Raw genomic sequence first — 14696 nt, 5'->3', positions numbered from 1 at the left:
AGCACCACGAAGTGGTGCCTTACCGGGAAGATTCTAGTGGGCCGGAGCTTCATCGCATCTGGCTCACTGAGGAGAGTCAGTGTTAGAGTGTTAGAGAATGTGGGTGATGGAAATTTCCTTTATGGAGGACACCATCTTTGTCACATTAGGAATTCTACATGATGCTTTGTCTATAAAGAAGCCTAATATACACAGTAATTCAACCAGTTATACATGAAAGAATCATTACTTTGGTCTTTTTCTGAGGTTAACAGACTTCTTTTGTATCTGATAAATTACTACTAATCTAAAAATTAGTTAAAAATTGTCTTAAGTAAAGTACACTTCAACCATACTGGACAATTTACCACAGCCTGAGTACATGTGATTTTTAAAGCAGGTTTGACTAGTGTCTGAACTCAGAGCTCCCTACAAATCCAGTTCAGAGGCTCCCAACGGTTCTCATCTGTACTCAGATTAGATGTTGTCCTTCATGGAAGCTAGGTTGCAGGTTTCCATCTAGTCCAGATCTGGTAGGTCACTCATCTCCATCAGGATGTCCCATCTGACTCTGTTCAGCAGATGAGACTAGGAAAATTAGTCCCAGGATGACTCAGGGAATTCTTTATTTTAAATTTCATTTATTAGTGTGTGCGATGGGGGTAAACACTCATGGCAGTGCACAAGTTTGTGGAGTTGGTTTTCAGCCTGTAATTTAACATGGTTCCTGGGAGTTGAACTAGGTTTCCATGTCTGCAGAGTAAGTGGCTTTACTGGCAAAGTCATCTTGTTGGCGTAATGCCCAGGGGAGCATAATAAAGGCCAGTTTTCACTCTGCAAGACACATTAAATGACTCCTCTATCAAATGTCTTAAAACTTTTGTTAAGATAAGGAATTCAAAACATTTTCTTTACTCAACATTTCTGTAAATGTTTATATAAATGCCCACCCAACATTAACTACAGAGCTCCTTTACAAATGCCAAGTGGCCACTGTGTCCCAGAGTGAAATATTCCAAGAATATAATCTCAGTGAAATTGCTTGAGAAACAGGCCTCATGGCTTTAGGTCCCTCAATACCTGTCTCAACTTAGGGCAGACCTGGAGAAGTCACCCATGGTCTAGGAAATGGCAGCAGCCAGCACTAAGGCTCTACTGTGGCATGTGGTACCATCCTTATCTGAACTTTCTCAGTCTGGCAGTGTGGAACAGTAGCTTCTCCATAAAACATACAGATAACTAGTTTCCATTATAACTGTGGGCTATAAGCTGGAAGCAGATGTCCAGGGCAGGCAGAGTGGCTTGGAACTGCGACTCAGTTATGCTACAGCACTCTATGACCAGGGTCTGTAGATTGCCCAACACATTATCTGGGAGAGGTCTGGGAAGTTCAGGACTGAATTCCTCCATGAGGATGTGAATGTAAAACAGGTGCTTGGGTTTACTGGTTGTCAGGCACTCATAAAGATGCTTCAATTCTGCTTCCATCAGTGGATTGGACTTTAACCATTTCAGCCTTTCACACAGCTGCAAATTCTCTGACAGTCGGTAGTTAAAGATGCCTAGAAATACCCACATTAAGTTCATCAACAATCTGGCTCCAGCCAGTGTTTCTTAGAACCATTCTAGGAAGGGAATACCAAGAAACTTGAGTTCTGAGCTTGCCTTTTTCATGGAAAAGTCCCAGCCACCACTCAAGGCCCACAAAGGAAGGCAATGGAAATGTCCTACCCCCAACCTGCCCACATTCCTTGTACAACTGTAGTCATGGCCAGGAGGGTTCAAGAAAGAATCAAAATTTAAGTTAATGGGTTCTTAGTTTGTGGTTACAACTCAGCATTGTTACTGACATCCATGTTTGTCAGAGTCAGAAACCCAGTGAAGAGATTGTGAGAGTTTATTTCATGAAGCTCTGAGGATGAAACCTATTGCTGTTGTTGTTTTTACTCTTTTGGGGGCCTGTCACCCAGCTCTCAAAAAAAATGACACACACTGAGGCTTATTATTTCTTATAAATTCCTGGTCTTAGGTTGTCTTGTTTCTAGCCAGTTTTTCTTAACTAATTGTCCCATCTACCTTTTGCCTATGGCCTTTTATCTTTCTCTATTGTGTATACAGTTTTTTACTTCTAACTCTGTGACTTGCTGTGTAGCTGAGTGGCTTGCCCATGATTTCCTCTCCTTTTCTTGGCCATCTTTCCTTTTTTCCCCTCTGAGATTTCTCTTCCCATTTATTCTCTCTGCCTGCCAGCCCTTCTTATTCTTTCCTACCAAGCTATTGGCTGTTCATTAGGCCAAACAGGTATTTTATACCAGCCCAGTGTCACAGCTTCACAGGATTAAACAAATGCAACTCAGATTTGCATCATTGAAATAGTTGTTTCACAACATAAATAAATATAACACATCTTACAATAATATTCCCCAACAGCCAGGGTTGTATTTTGATACAGCCTAGGTTGCATTTTGATACCACAAGATATTGAGATCCTTAAACTATAAGGCATCTTCTATGGAGAACTAACTGAATATAGGGAATGGAAGTAACCAAAGAGATGTATGAGAAGATGCAGGGATAGGGCCATCTAAGCACTTTGAAATTGAAGCACTGTGCATCTGAGACAGAGCTACAGGAACTGATGTTTGTCCTGCTATGCTTCAGTCTTGCGTTGGTTCAGTCTTCCCTCACTATGTCTCCATTTCTCTATTTTGGAGTTTGAATGGTAGTCTGTACCATTGTATGTTGAAAAGATGTAACTCGTTTTCTGATTTTTTACAAGATGTTACTTGCTGTGGGACAATGGTCTTGTACTTTGTAAAGATTTGTCATTGGGGCTGGAGAGATGGCTCAGCGGTTAAGAGCATTGCCTGCTCTTCCAAAGGTCCTGAGTTCAATTCCCAGCAACCACATGGTGGCTCACAACCATCTGTAATGAGGTCTGGTGCCCTCTTCTGGCCTGCAGGCATACATGTAGACAGAACATTGTATACGTAATAAATAAATATATAAAAAAAGATTTGTCACTTGTATTGGTTTAATAAAATGCTGATTGACCAGTAACCAGGCAGGAAGGATAGGTGGGGTGACCATAACAGGTTAATTCTGGGAAGAGAAAGGCCTCAGTCTGCAGTTGTCACCCAGACCCAGAGTAAAAAAGATGAGAGTGCCTCAGTGATAAAAGTTACCAAGCCATTTGGCTAACACAGACAAGAATTATGTACTAAGTAAGATGTAAGAATTAGTTAATAAGAAGCCTGAGCTAATAGGCCAACCAGTTTATAAATAATGTAGACCTCTGTGTGTTTTTTTAGGACTGAATGACTGTGGGACTGGGCGGGACAGAAACCTCTGCCAACAAATCACTATCAAGTGATTGTCTTGAGCATCAGAAGAGACTTTGAACATTTCAACAGTGTAGGGGCAGCTATGAGTATCACTGAAGTGACTAAGTTAATTTTCTTCATGGATGACCATGAGCCTATAGTAGTGACCCAGGTCAGAATGTAATTGATTGAATGAAAAACCTCCCAGATATGAAGATGTATTTTAACATGTGCTTCTTCTTGGTAACTTTCATTTGATTGCTTGTGAACTATTAGTGGGAGGAGCCTTTCTGGATGAAATTTCTCATAGGGGATGTGATATGATTTAATAAGGAGGGATGCTTGTTTGTTCCCAACTGCTCAGCCCCAAAATAATCACATAAAAACTGTATTCATTTAATCACTGCTTGGCCCATTAGTTTTGGCTTCTTATTGGCTAACTCTTACATATTAATTTAACCAATTTTTATTAATCTGTGTGTTGCCATGTAAAGTTGTAAATCTGTGTATTACCAGGTAAAGTTCTCAGTGTCTGTCTCTAGCAGGACTACATAACTTCTCTGAATCCACCTTCTTCCCAGCATTCAGTTTAGTTTTCCCCACCTACCTAAGTTCTGGCCTATGACTCTATTATAGGTCCAAAGAAGTTTCCTTATTAATCAATTATAATCACAGCATACAGAAGGGAATCTCACAATATGAGAATAGCCTTAACCCATTTCCTGTTTTTTCCGCCTACTGTGTTGTGGTTGAAACTAATCAGTCAGCTTTCTTCTTTTGCTGTCATACCTTCCCCACCATCATAAACTCTATTACTAAATCACATAAGATTCAGTAGAATTAACTGCTATTTGGTGCTATGGTAGTTTGGTAGCCTACTGTTTATATTTTTGTTTGTTTATTTTTGAGGACAAGGTTTGTCTGTGTAGCCCTAGCTATCCTCAAAGTAGCTCTATATACCAGGCTGGCTTCAAACTCAGAGAACCTGTGACTCTGACTCCCAAGTGCTGGGATTAAAGGTGTCCAGCATTCCTGCCTTTTTTATTTTTATATTGCTGTATTAAGGATTTTGTTTTTTATCAATCATATGCTATTGTACTGAGCTTCACCCATATCTTGAATTTTAAAATTTGACAGAGGGTATCATTATGTTTCCCAGGATGGCATATATTCATGACGTTAATACTGCCTGTGTCTTCTGAGCCATTGAATTGCAGGTGCATAACCTTCTTTCTTCCTGTTTTGTTTTGAATTTTTATTTTTTTAATTTTTAAAAAACATTATTTACTAAGCATACAATGTACTACTGGCACAAAAGGCACCAGGTCTCATTACAGATGGTTGTGAGCCACCATGATTGCTGGGAATTGAACTCAGGACCTCTGGAAGAGCAGCCAGTGCTCTTATCTTCTGAGCCATCTCTCCAGCCCTCGAATTTTTATTTTAAAAAGAGTATCATACCTGTATGCATGGATATTTACCACGTGAGTACCTGGTTCTTATATTGATCAAAAGGTGGTACTAGGAACTTGTATACCTTGAACTTGGAATAATGGATAGTTAAGATCCCCCGTGTAAGTCCTTGAGGCCACCTCTATGCAAGACTAGGAAGACTATTTACTATTGAACCATCTTTCCTGCTCTGTGTTGGTTATTTATAATTAGTATATCAATTGCTCTTGTTTTTGTTTGTCCATTTGTAATTTTTTAAACACAGTGCCTTTTAGTAAAATCTTATTTATGTTGCACTTTAAATTTGGGCACTTTAGGTTTCTGGTAGATGAATAAAGAGTTGAAGTGAATGCATAACTTTTTGTAGAAACTTCAGCAAAAGCCTATGAGTTATTTCTAACTCTTATGTTTGATTGATTTTTATCATGTGAAACAGGTATTTAACATGTATTTCTTGCTGCCCTAGAAGTGATTGCATGGACTCGGCTGGTATTCAACTCAGAAGCAGATAGATATACATGCCTCTGCCTTCTGAGTGCAAGGATTAGAGACATGATTCAATGCATCCAGCTTTTTCATCTTATTTTTCTTTTTTTTTAGTTAGGAATTAATTATTCATACAATTTACATCTTAGCATCCAAATCCCTAATAGTCCTGATTAACATACTACTTGTCTTTGGGGTATTTCAGAGGCAGCCCTCCCTCAGCTCAATTCTACTCTGTGTGACTCACTATCTCCTAAGCATTGGTCAGTCCTTTATGTCACCAAATCTACTCTTCTACATTGTGACTGAGTACTGGAGTACTGCACAGTACATGAGATGCCATTTGCAACTTTCACAAATTAACTCCAAATGGACCTTACACTTAAATGTCAAATGCTAAGTGCAGAACTTCTAAAAAATACTTGAAACTAGGCCTCTCTGACTTTGTTAATCTGCCTAGGCTTTGGGAGGTTTCTCTAAGGCTCTGATGTATAGAGCAATAACAGAGCTCTGTGTCTAATCTTGGGAATACACTTGGGAGAGCTGGTAAAGATGTGGGGCCAGGGCTGTTGGAAAAGGGTTGTTTCAGATCCTCAGAACCCAAGACTTTTCACAGAAGGGTGAAAACTGGTTATCAGTTCCAACACCACTGTGGACTTTGCTTATAATGTTCTTGTTTTACCCAATGTTCCTCTTGTGCAACATTGTCTGATTAGCCTCTTTCTGAATTTGTATACTTTCTTTTAAAACAGAACCCATTGATTTACATTAGCAAGACACTTGCTGTTGAATTTAATGTAAATCTCCAGCCAATCTGCGATATGTCTATCTTTAGATTAGCAGCCAGTGCTGGGAATGCTGTGCTGTGTCCCTTCTGCTCACCTGGTTCTGTCACTCAGACCTCACTAACCAATCAGAGCTTCCAGAACACCCACCAGTCAAATGGGAGGGTTCTTCCGGGAGCCAGGCTTCCGGTTTAGTGCTGCCTGAAGAAATCACATTCTCTCTTATGCCCTGCGCCTTGGGCTCCCTTCTTGGGAGAGAATTTGTCAGCTCAGCAGCTGCACCATGTTGAGTGGTTGCTCTTCACAGATGGGAGGAGCGGTGTGCCAAGGTGAGTAAGGGGCCAATGTCCCTAGGTGGGGAGGAGTGGCCGCCCTTGGTGCGTGGGGCTGCTCTCCCCAGGTGAGGAGGAGTTGCTGGGCTTCGCGAGTGAGGGGTCGCTGTCACCAAACTAGGTGGAGCGGCCTGCTGAGGAACACATCTGGTGTGGTGCGTCCTTCTCTGGCTGGGTGGGAGCCAGTGGACAAACACAGAGTTTAGTTTGTTCCTGCCGTATCCTAAGTAGTACTTGCAATACCCTGCTGGCAGCCTCTGAATAACTTCACTGCCTGGGCTGTGTCTTCACAGAGCAGAGTTGGGAGCCGCAAATGGTGGTGCCTTTAGTGCTTATGTTGTTGCATGTGGAGAGATATCGCCAAATTTTCCAAACTCGGAAACTACTGGTCTCTCCAGTATCTTCAGAAGTTCTGCACTTTTAGCATTTAGGTTTAGGATCCATCTTTAGTTAATTTCGGGGAGCTCATAAACAGTTTCTCCTGTGTAAAGTAGCACTCCACTGCTAAACTGTGAAGTAGGAGAGCGTAATTGATGATAGAATTAATGGTATAAGAATTTACCAATTCTTAGGCGACATTATGTCACACAAAGTAGAATTTAAGTAATGGAGGATTGCATCCCAAATTCCCCAAAGATAAGTAGTATGGTAACCATGCCTGTTAAAGATTAGTATGATGAGATGGAAATGTTTATTCACCAGGATTAATAAGCCATTAAGGTACATTCCTATAACAAATGAGACAACCATGATTTACAACCAGCCAAAAGACCCATTTCCCGATCAAAGACCTCTAACATGCTGCTCAAGGGGCCATTACAGGGTCACAACCTGTGTGCCATGAAAGTATAATAATTCTAGAACAGCTGCATTTTTCAGTTTTTAGAAAAACAGTTTACAGTCAATGTCCCCTATACTGATGAGGTGGACTTGAATCCTGTCTGTAGCCCCACATTTCATTACCCTTGCTACCCTTGCTAACCTTGCTAACTGCCATAAATTTTTGAATTACAAGTATGCTGCACCAGAGATTTCTAAAATTACCATTTTGGGTAATATCTTGGGGCATCCATTGCAATAACAATAAAAGGATTTTTGCATGGAGCATGGCTTCTCCCTTCAGACCAGAAGAGTAGGAACCGTGTACTGTGTACACCGGAAGGGGGAAAAAACTGGGCAATAACTAGATCACAGAATGAAGTTTAAGGGAGTGAGCTTCAGAGGTATCCATTACAAAGAAGGACCTGATGGGGCACAGTGTGTGACTTGGTGTGTGATTTCCCATCATGCATTAATTCCTTGCATGTGCATGAAGACAGACACTGATGGGTGTACAGTTTAGGAAGGAGAGCTTGAACCACTACATATTTAGTTTACAATTAGTGAACTCCCCCATGCAGTTATGTTCAATCCTGGTTGACACAGTTAAGTCACCTCAGATGTTTGCTACACAGGCCATTGACTCTAAATCCATGTGTCAGCTTATAGCACTCAGCAGCTAACTTTTTACATGGGATTAAAGTCATATGTTCTCTTATTAATGGCATTCTCCCTACCAGGGAAGTGCGTATTCTGTTTCAAAGTCAGTATAACTAAGTGTTCAATCATTTTTTTTTTTTTTTTGGTTTTTCGAGACAGGGTTTCCCCCTAGTTTCTAGAGCCTGTCCTGGAACTAGCTCTTGTAGACCAGGCTGGCCTCGAACTCAGAGATCCGCCTGCATCTGCCTCCAGAGTGCTGGGATTAAAGGCGTGCACCACCACCCCCGGCTCAATCATTTTTATCATTTTAAGAAGTCAATTATTGGTTATCATATTTTAGATTTTATTTTCTTCAAAGGCATTACTGCTATAATCTTTTTGCTTCTATTTTCCAATGTTTCCCAGGTTTTGAATTTCATTCCATTTTAAGTGCTGTTTATTTATTCATCTTTTTATTTATATCAGTTTAAGCAGTGACGGTCAACCTGGTGAGTCATGACTCATTTTTGGTGATCAAATGAACCTATCACAGGACTGGCCTAAGACCATCAGAAAGTACAAATATTTGTATTATAATTAATAACCAACAAAATATAGTTATGAAGTAGCAGTGAACATATTATTATCGGTGGGGAGATCACTACATCAGGAGGAACTGTATTAAAGGGTCATAGCACTAGGAAGATTGAGAACTGGTTTAGGTTAATGTCTCCTGTAGCTCAGACTTGCCTCATACTATGTAACTGAGAATTGCTATGAATTCCTAATCCTGCCTCTGCTACCTAGTGCTGCCAAGACAGTCCTGCAACTCCTACTAGGCTGGACCTTTACTAGACTGTTTGAAGGAGAAATAGATCAGTGAATGAGTATCCTCCAACTTCTCTAGATTTTATTGTGATTTTTCAAGTAAAGTGGGACCTGTGTAAGAATTGGGTAGTCACAACAGACAAAAATGGGCAAGAAGGAGGGTAAAAGCTTTTCTGTTATGACAGTAGTTGACATTAGCAGTGAGCATTGAGGTAATCAATTTTAGATGTTCCATAAATGTGCTGACTGGTCATTTTGTGGGTCCACAGACCATGCATACAAGAATAATATATAAAGGGGTCTGGAGAGATGGCTCAGAGGTTAAGAGCACTGATTGTTCTTCCAAAGGTCCTGAGTTCAATTCCCAGCAACCACATGGTGGCTCACAACCATCTGTAATGAGATCTAGTGCCCTCCTTCTTCTGGCCTGCAGGCATACACACAGATAGAATATTGTATACATAATATATATATATATATATTCATATAAAGAACTTAACTTATCATTAAACCAAATACTGTAGTTGCAGTAGTTCAAGTAAAATAGAAGAGCTGAATAAAATGGTGTGGCCCTGCCTACCATGATTTATTTTCCAGGTTTAAGATGTATACACTGAGAGAAATGATGTGAGTAGTTCTTTTTGTGTCAGAAATTGTTTGACATTGTCATTGAATTGTATTCATTTTATACTGCAAATTTACTATACACAGCATCGTAGTTTTGAGGCATCATGTTCCCAAGAATTATTTGCTTCTTTATTTACTTAGGTTTTATTTTTCTTGTTGCTGTTAATCTGTGAAAGACTTTTGGTTTACTTTTGGATACAATGTCTTTGCAGGTGGTTCCTCATATATTCTAATTTCAGATCCCAACACTCAAGTTGAGAGACTCATAAATATGTACTATTCCAGATCCTGCATACATATATAGAACATTCATTCTCATGTGCAAACATTTACAAAAAATAGCAATAAACTTGATTTCAAAAGTGCTTGTGGCCAGGTGTTGGTGAAACAGTACTTTAATCCTAGCACTCAAGAAGCAGAGGCAGGCAGATCTCTTTGAGTTCGAGGCCAGCCTGGTCTACAAGAGCTAGTTCCAGGATAGGCTCCAAAGCTACAGAGAAACCCTGTCTCAAAAAAAAAACCCAAAACAGTACTGTGACTTATAAAAATTATAAACAGTTTATTTAGGTATATACCGATTCTTTACAATTCTGTTACCTTGTATTATGTTTTAATTTTCTCACTTTGAGGCAGTCTTTTTGACAATCATAAATCAAAGTGAAGAGTCCGAGAATAAGAATATAAGAATATAGGTTCCAGAAATAGAAATGTGGAAATAACGAAATATAAAGTTGTAAGCCTAGGAGAATGAGCTCAGACTGTCAGCAGCTTTCTCAGGAGCTTAAAGTGATGTGGGATTTCCCTCTGTATGCTGTGAATAACATTGGTGAATAAAGAAACTGCCTTCACCTGTTGATAGGGCAGAACTTAAGTAGGCATGGAAAATTAAACTAAATGCTGGGCAAAAGAAAGGCAGAATCATGAAAAGCCATAGAGCCTCTGTTGGAGATAGACATGCTGAAACTTTGCTGGTAGTCCAGGACCTCATGGCAATGTACAGATTAATGAATGTGGCTAAATTAAGATGCAAGAGTTAGCCAATAATAGGCTAGAGCTAATGGGCCGAGTGGTGATTTAAATAATATAGTTTCTGTGTGATTATTTCAGGTGCTGAGCAGTTGGGAACCAACAAGTGGCCTTCTTCAACATTAAGCATTAACTATTAACAGTGGATTATTTTGCTTTGCAACTGATAGCTCTGCCTGAAAGCCTGAAACATCCCTCTGCAAACTGAGGGTCCCTTTTCAAACTGAGGGTCAGCTTTTAGATAACCCCCCTGACCACTCATGACCAACAACTGTCATGAGCTGAGTTAACTTTTAAATGATGGGATATATGTGACTTTTTTGTTGTGCATTGTCCCATTCCCTTTCCTGATAGGTCAAACTGGCAGTATCATGGGATTGCAGAACTTCAATAAAGACCATAGGAAAGTCGCAGAGAAACAATAGGCTAAATGCAAACCCTAGTTTAACTGAAAAACCCTGTTAATGGAAATTGTAACAAGAAACAAAGCAATTAGTACTTGAGCTTTACCTCAAGATTATAAAAATTCTTTTGTTCATGCATAGTGCTTCTTGCTGTAAAAAGGGTAGTTTGGAAACCTCCCATTGCTACTGATAGAAAAATCCAATCTCTGGCTGTGGTCAAATATAACTGATAAGCTTTGTGTGCCCCGTGGAGATTTTTTTCCTTCCTTTTTCTGGAATAAAGTTTGCTTCTGGTTTAATAGATTTTAGTGGTCTGCCCCCTCCTCAATAAGTGCCCGACACCTGGACCCAACAATAGTAAGCAAAATGTTGTCTAAGTGACCCTAACAGACATCCTATTCTTTATCATAATAGAATTATATCCTTTTAGTAGTCACAATATTTTCTACTAAGTTAAAACCTCAGAAGGCTTCAAGTGAATCTCTCCAAAGAATGGGGTGTACTGGATGAGTTATGGTCAGTGATTTCTTGTAGTTGATTTTGATTAAAATCTTGGCATTTTTGTTTAAGAGATTATGATCAATATTGGTAGCTATGTCTTCAGGTCTCATTTTTTTGAGTGGTGCAATCTATATTGTTAGTTTTATTAGCATCTGATTATATTGTTCCTCTGGAAAATAATCAGCCTTCAACAGTTTCTATCCAGAAAATTTCTTGTTTAAAGTTCCTTGTGTTTTTGCTTGAAAAGTTTCTGTTTAGAGTCTGTTTTAGTTTTTATTTATTTATTGTTCTTAGAGGCTTGCCTGTTTCCATTCCCTGGCATATCTGTGTTTTCCAGTTGCTGCCATCTTCATGTTTTGGTTTTTGCTGTTTAAGTGATTGGATGTATTAATACTTTGACTTTGTATCTTTAAAACCTTCTTGTGTATTAGTCTCTTTTTTTCCTAATTAGCCTCAGCTGTCAACATGACATTGCCTAGGGTTGTCTGAAGGAGCATCAGTTGAGGGTGTGCTTAGATGAGAACATCTAATTGCTGCATCTGAGAGAGATTGTATTGGTTTCAATTGATGTGGGAAGGCTCTTCCACTGAGTTGACAATATCTCTAAGTGAGTGGACCTGCAGATGAGATCATGAGACCATGACAAAACAAGAGAGAAAGCTAGGAAGCAACGTTTCCCTATGTTTTGCCTTCATTTATTAGCTTGAGTTTCTATCCTGAGCTCCCACAAGGATGGACTGTGATCTAGGAATATCAACCAGATAAACCTCATTACCTGAGTTGCTTTTTGATAGAGAATTTAACCACAGCAACAGAGAAGAAAGTTGGAACAAAAAATGGTACCTCAAATGTAGTTTTCTTACTGCAAAGGGCTTGAAATTCTTAGGCCTGCTTTGCTATCCTGAAGGGTAGAAACTGTGGTTATCAGTTCCAACACCACTGTGGACTATGATTATAATGTTCTTGATTTACCCAATGTTCCTCTTGTGCAACATTGTCTGATTAGCCTCTTTCTGAATTTGTATACTTTCTTTTAAAACCAAACTCATTGATTTACATTAGCAAGAGACTTGCTGTTGAATTTGACATAAATCTCCAGTCAATCTGGGACATGTCTTTCTGTAGATTAGCAGCCAGTGCTGGGAATGCTGTGCTGTGTCCCTTCTGCTCACCTGGTTCTGTCACTCAGACCTCACTAACCAATCAGAGCTTCCAGAAGACCTACCAGTCAAATGGGAGGGTTCTTCCGGGAGCCAGGCTTCCGGTTTAGTGCTGCCTGAAGAAATCACATTCTCTCGCATGCACTGTGCCTTGGGCTCCCTTGTGTGGAGAGAGTTTGTCAGCTCAGCAGCAGCACCATGTTGAGTGGTTGCTCTCCACAGATGGGAGGGTCGGTGTGCCAAGGTGAGTAAGGGGCCAATGTCCCTAGGTGGGGAGGAGTGACCGGCCTTGGTGCACGTGGCTGCTCTCCCCCACAAGCAGTGGAGTGACTGGGCTTGGCGCGTGAGGTGCCGCTGTCCCCAAACTAGGTGGAGCGCGGCCTGCTGAGGCTCGTGGCTGGTGTTGTGCATCTTCCCCTGGCTGGGTGGGAGCCAGTGGACAAACACAGAGTTTAGTGTGTTCCTGTCCTGTCCTAAGTAGTCCTAAGTCATCCTTGCAACACCCTGCTGGCAGTCTCTGAATAAATTCACTTCCTGGGCTGAGTGCACAGAGCAGAGCATTGGGAACTGCAAATGGTGGTAGTGCTTATGTTGTCGCATTGGAGAGATATCACCAATTTTCCAAACTCGGAGACTACTGGTCTCTCCAGTATCTTCAGAAGTTCTGCAGTTTTAATATTTAGGTTTTGGATTGTCTGTAGTTAATTTTGTGGAGCTTGTAAATGGTTTCTCCTGTATAGAGTACTACTCCAGTGCTATATTGTAATGTAGGATAGCATGATTGATAATAGAATTAATGGTACAAGGATTTACCAATTCTCTAATATTTTGAGGAAGTGCAGAACTTCTAGAAAATACTTGAAATTAGGCCTCTCTGACTTTGGGAGGTTTCTCTAAGGTCCTGATGTATAGAGCATCAACAGAGTTCTGTCTCTAATCTTGGGCATATGCTTGGGAGAGCTGGTAAAGATGTGGAGACAGGGCCTTTGCAAAAGGGTTGTTTCTGATCCTTAGAACCCAAGACTTTTCACAGAAGGGTGGAAACTGATTATCAGTTCCAACTCCACTGTGGACTTTGTTTATGATGTTCTTGAGTTACCCAATATTCTTCTCTGGCGACGTTGTCTGATTACCCTATTTTTGAATTTTGTTTTGTATACTTCCTTTGAAAACCGAACCCACTGATTTACATTAGCAAGAGACTTGCTGTTGAATTGGGCATAAATCTCCAGCCAATCTGGGATAGGTCTCTCTTTATGTTAGTTGCCAGTGCTGGGAATGCTGCGCTGTGTCCCTTCTGCTTCCCTGGTCCTATCACTCAGACCTCACTAACCAATCAGAGCTTCCTGCCGACCCACCAGTCAAATGGGAGGGTTCTCCCGGGAGCCAGGCTTCCGGTTTAGCTCTTCCTGAAGTAATCGCATTCTCATGCATGCGCCTTTGGCTTCCATGTGGGGAGATAGCGTGTCAGCTCAGAGCTGTAGCATGGTGAGTGTGGGGTTGCTCTCCACGGGAGGTGTGGTGGGCCAAGGTGTGTAAGAAGCTGCTGTCACCACGTGTGGAGGAGTGGCTGGCCTTGGCGAGTGAGGGCCCGCTTGGCAAGTGAGGGGCAGCTGTCCTCAAACTAAGTGGAGTGTCCTGCTGAGGCTTGCCGCTGGTGTGGTGCGTCCTCCCCTGGCTGTGTGGGAGGCAGTGGACAGAGTTTAGTGTCTTCCTGCCTTGTCCTAAGTAGTCCTATGTGATCCTTGGAACTGCTTACTGGCAGTCTGTGAATTACTTCACTGCTTGTGCTGTGTCTGCACAGGGCAGCGCATTGGGAGCCACAAATGGTGGTGCCTGTAGAGCTTATGTTGTCGTATGTGGAGAGATATCACCAAATTTTCAAAACTCGGAGACTACTGGTCTCTCCAGTATCTTCAGAAGTTCTGCATTTTTAACATTTAGGTTTACCATCCATCTGTTATATGCTGGTTAGAGATTTGTATCATGAGATTCAAATGTTTGTTCACCAGGATTAAGCAGCCATTAAGGTCCCCTTCCATTAACAAAGAGACAACCATGATTTACAAGCAGCCAAAAGACCCACTTCTCCATCAAAGACTTCTAACATGTTGCTCAAGGAGCCATTACAGGGCCATAATCTCTGTGCCATGAAAGTATAATAATCCTAGAACAGCTTCATTTTTCTGCTTTGAGAAAAGCAATTTAGAGTCAATGTCTCCTAAACTGATTGAGGTGGACTTGTATCCTGTCTGTAGCCCCACAGGGCATTACCTTTACTGCACCACAGAGTTCTAAAATTACCAGTTTGAGTCATAGTGGGGTGGTGTGGGAG

Source organism: Arvicola amphibius, chromosome 6 (assembly GCF_903992535.2).
Source record: "Arvicola amphibius chromosome 6, mArvAmp1.2, whole genome shotgun sequence".
Lineage (NCBI taxonomy): Eukaryota > Metazoa > Chordata > Mammalia > Rodentia > Cricetidae > Arvicola > Arvicola amphibius.
The sequence above is the reverse complement of the archived record's forward strand: the minus strand, read 5'-3'. Positions refer to the sequence as shown.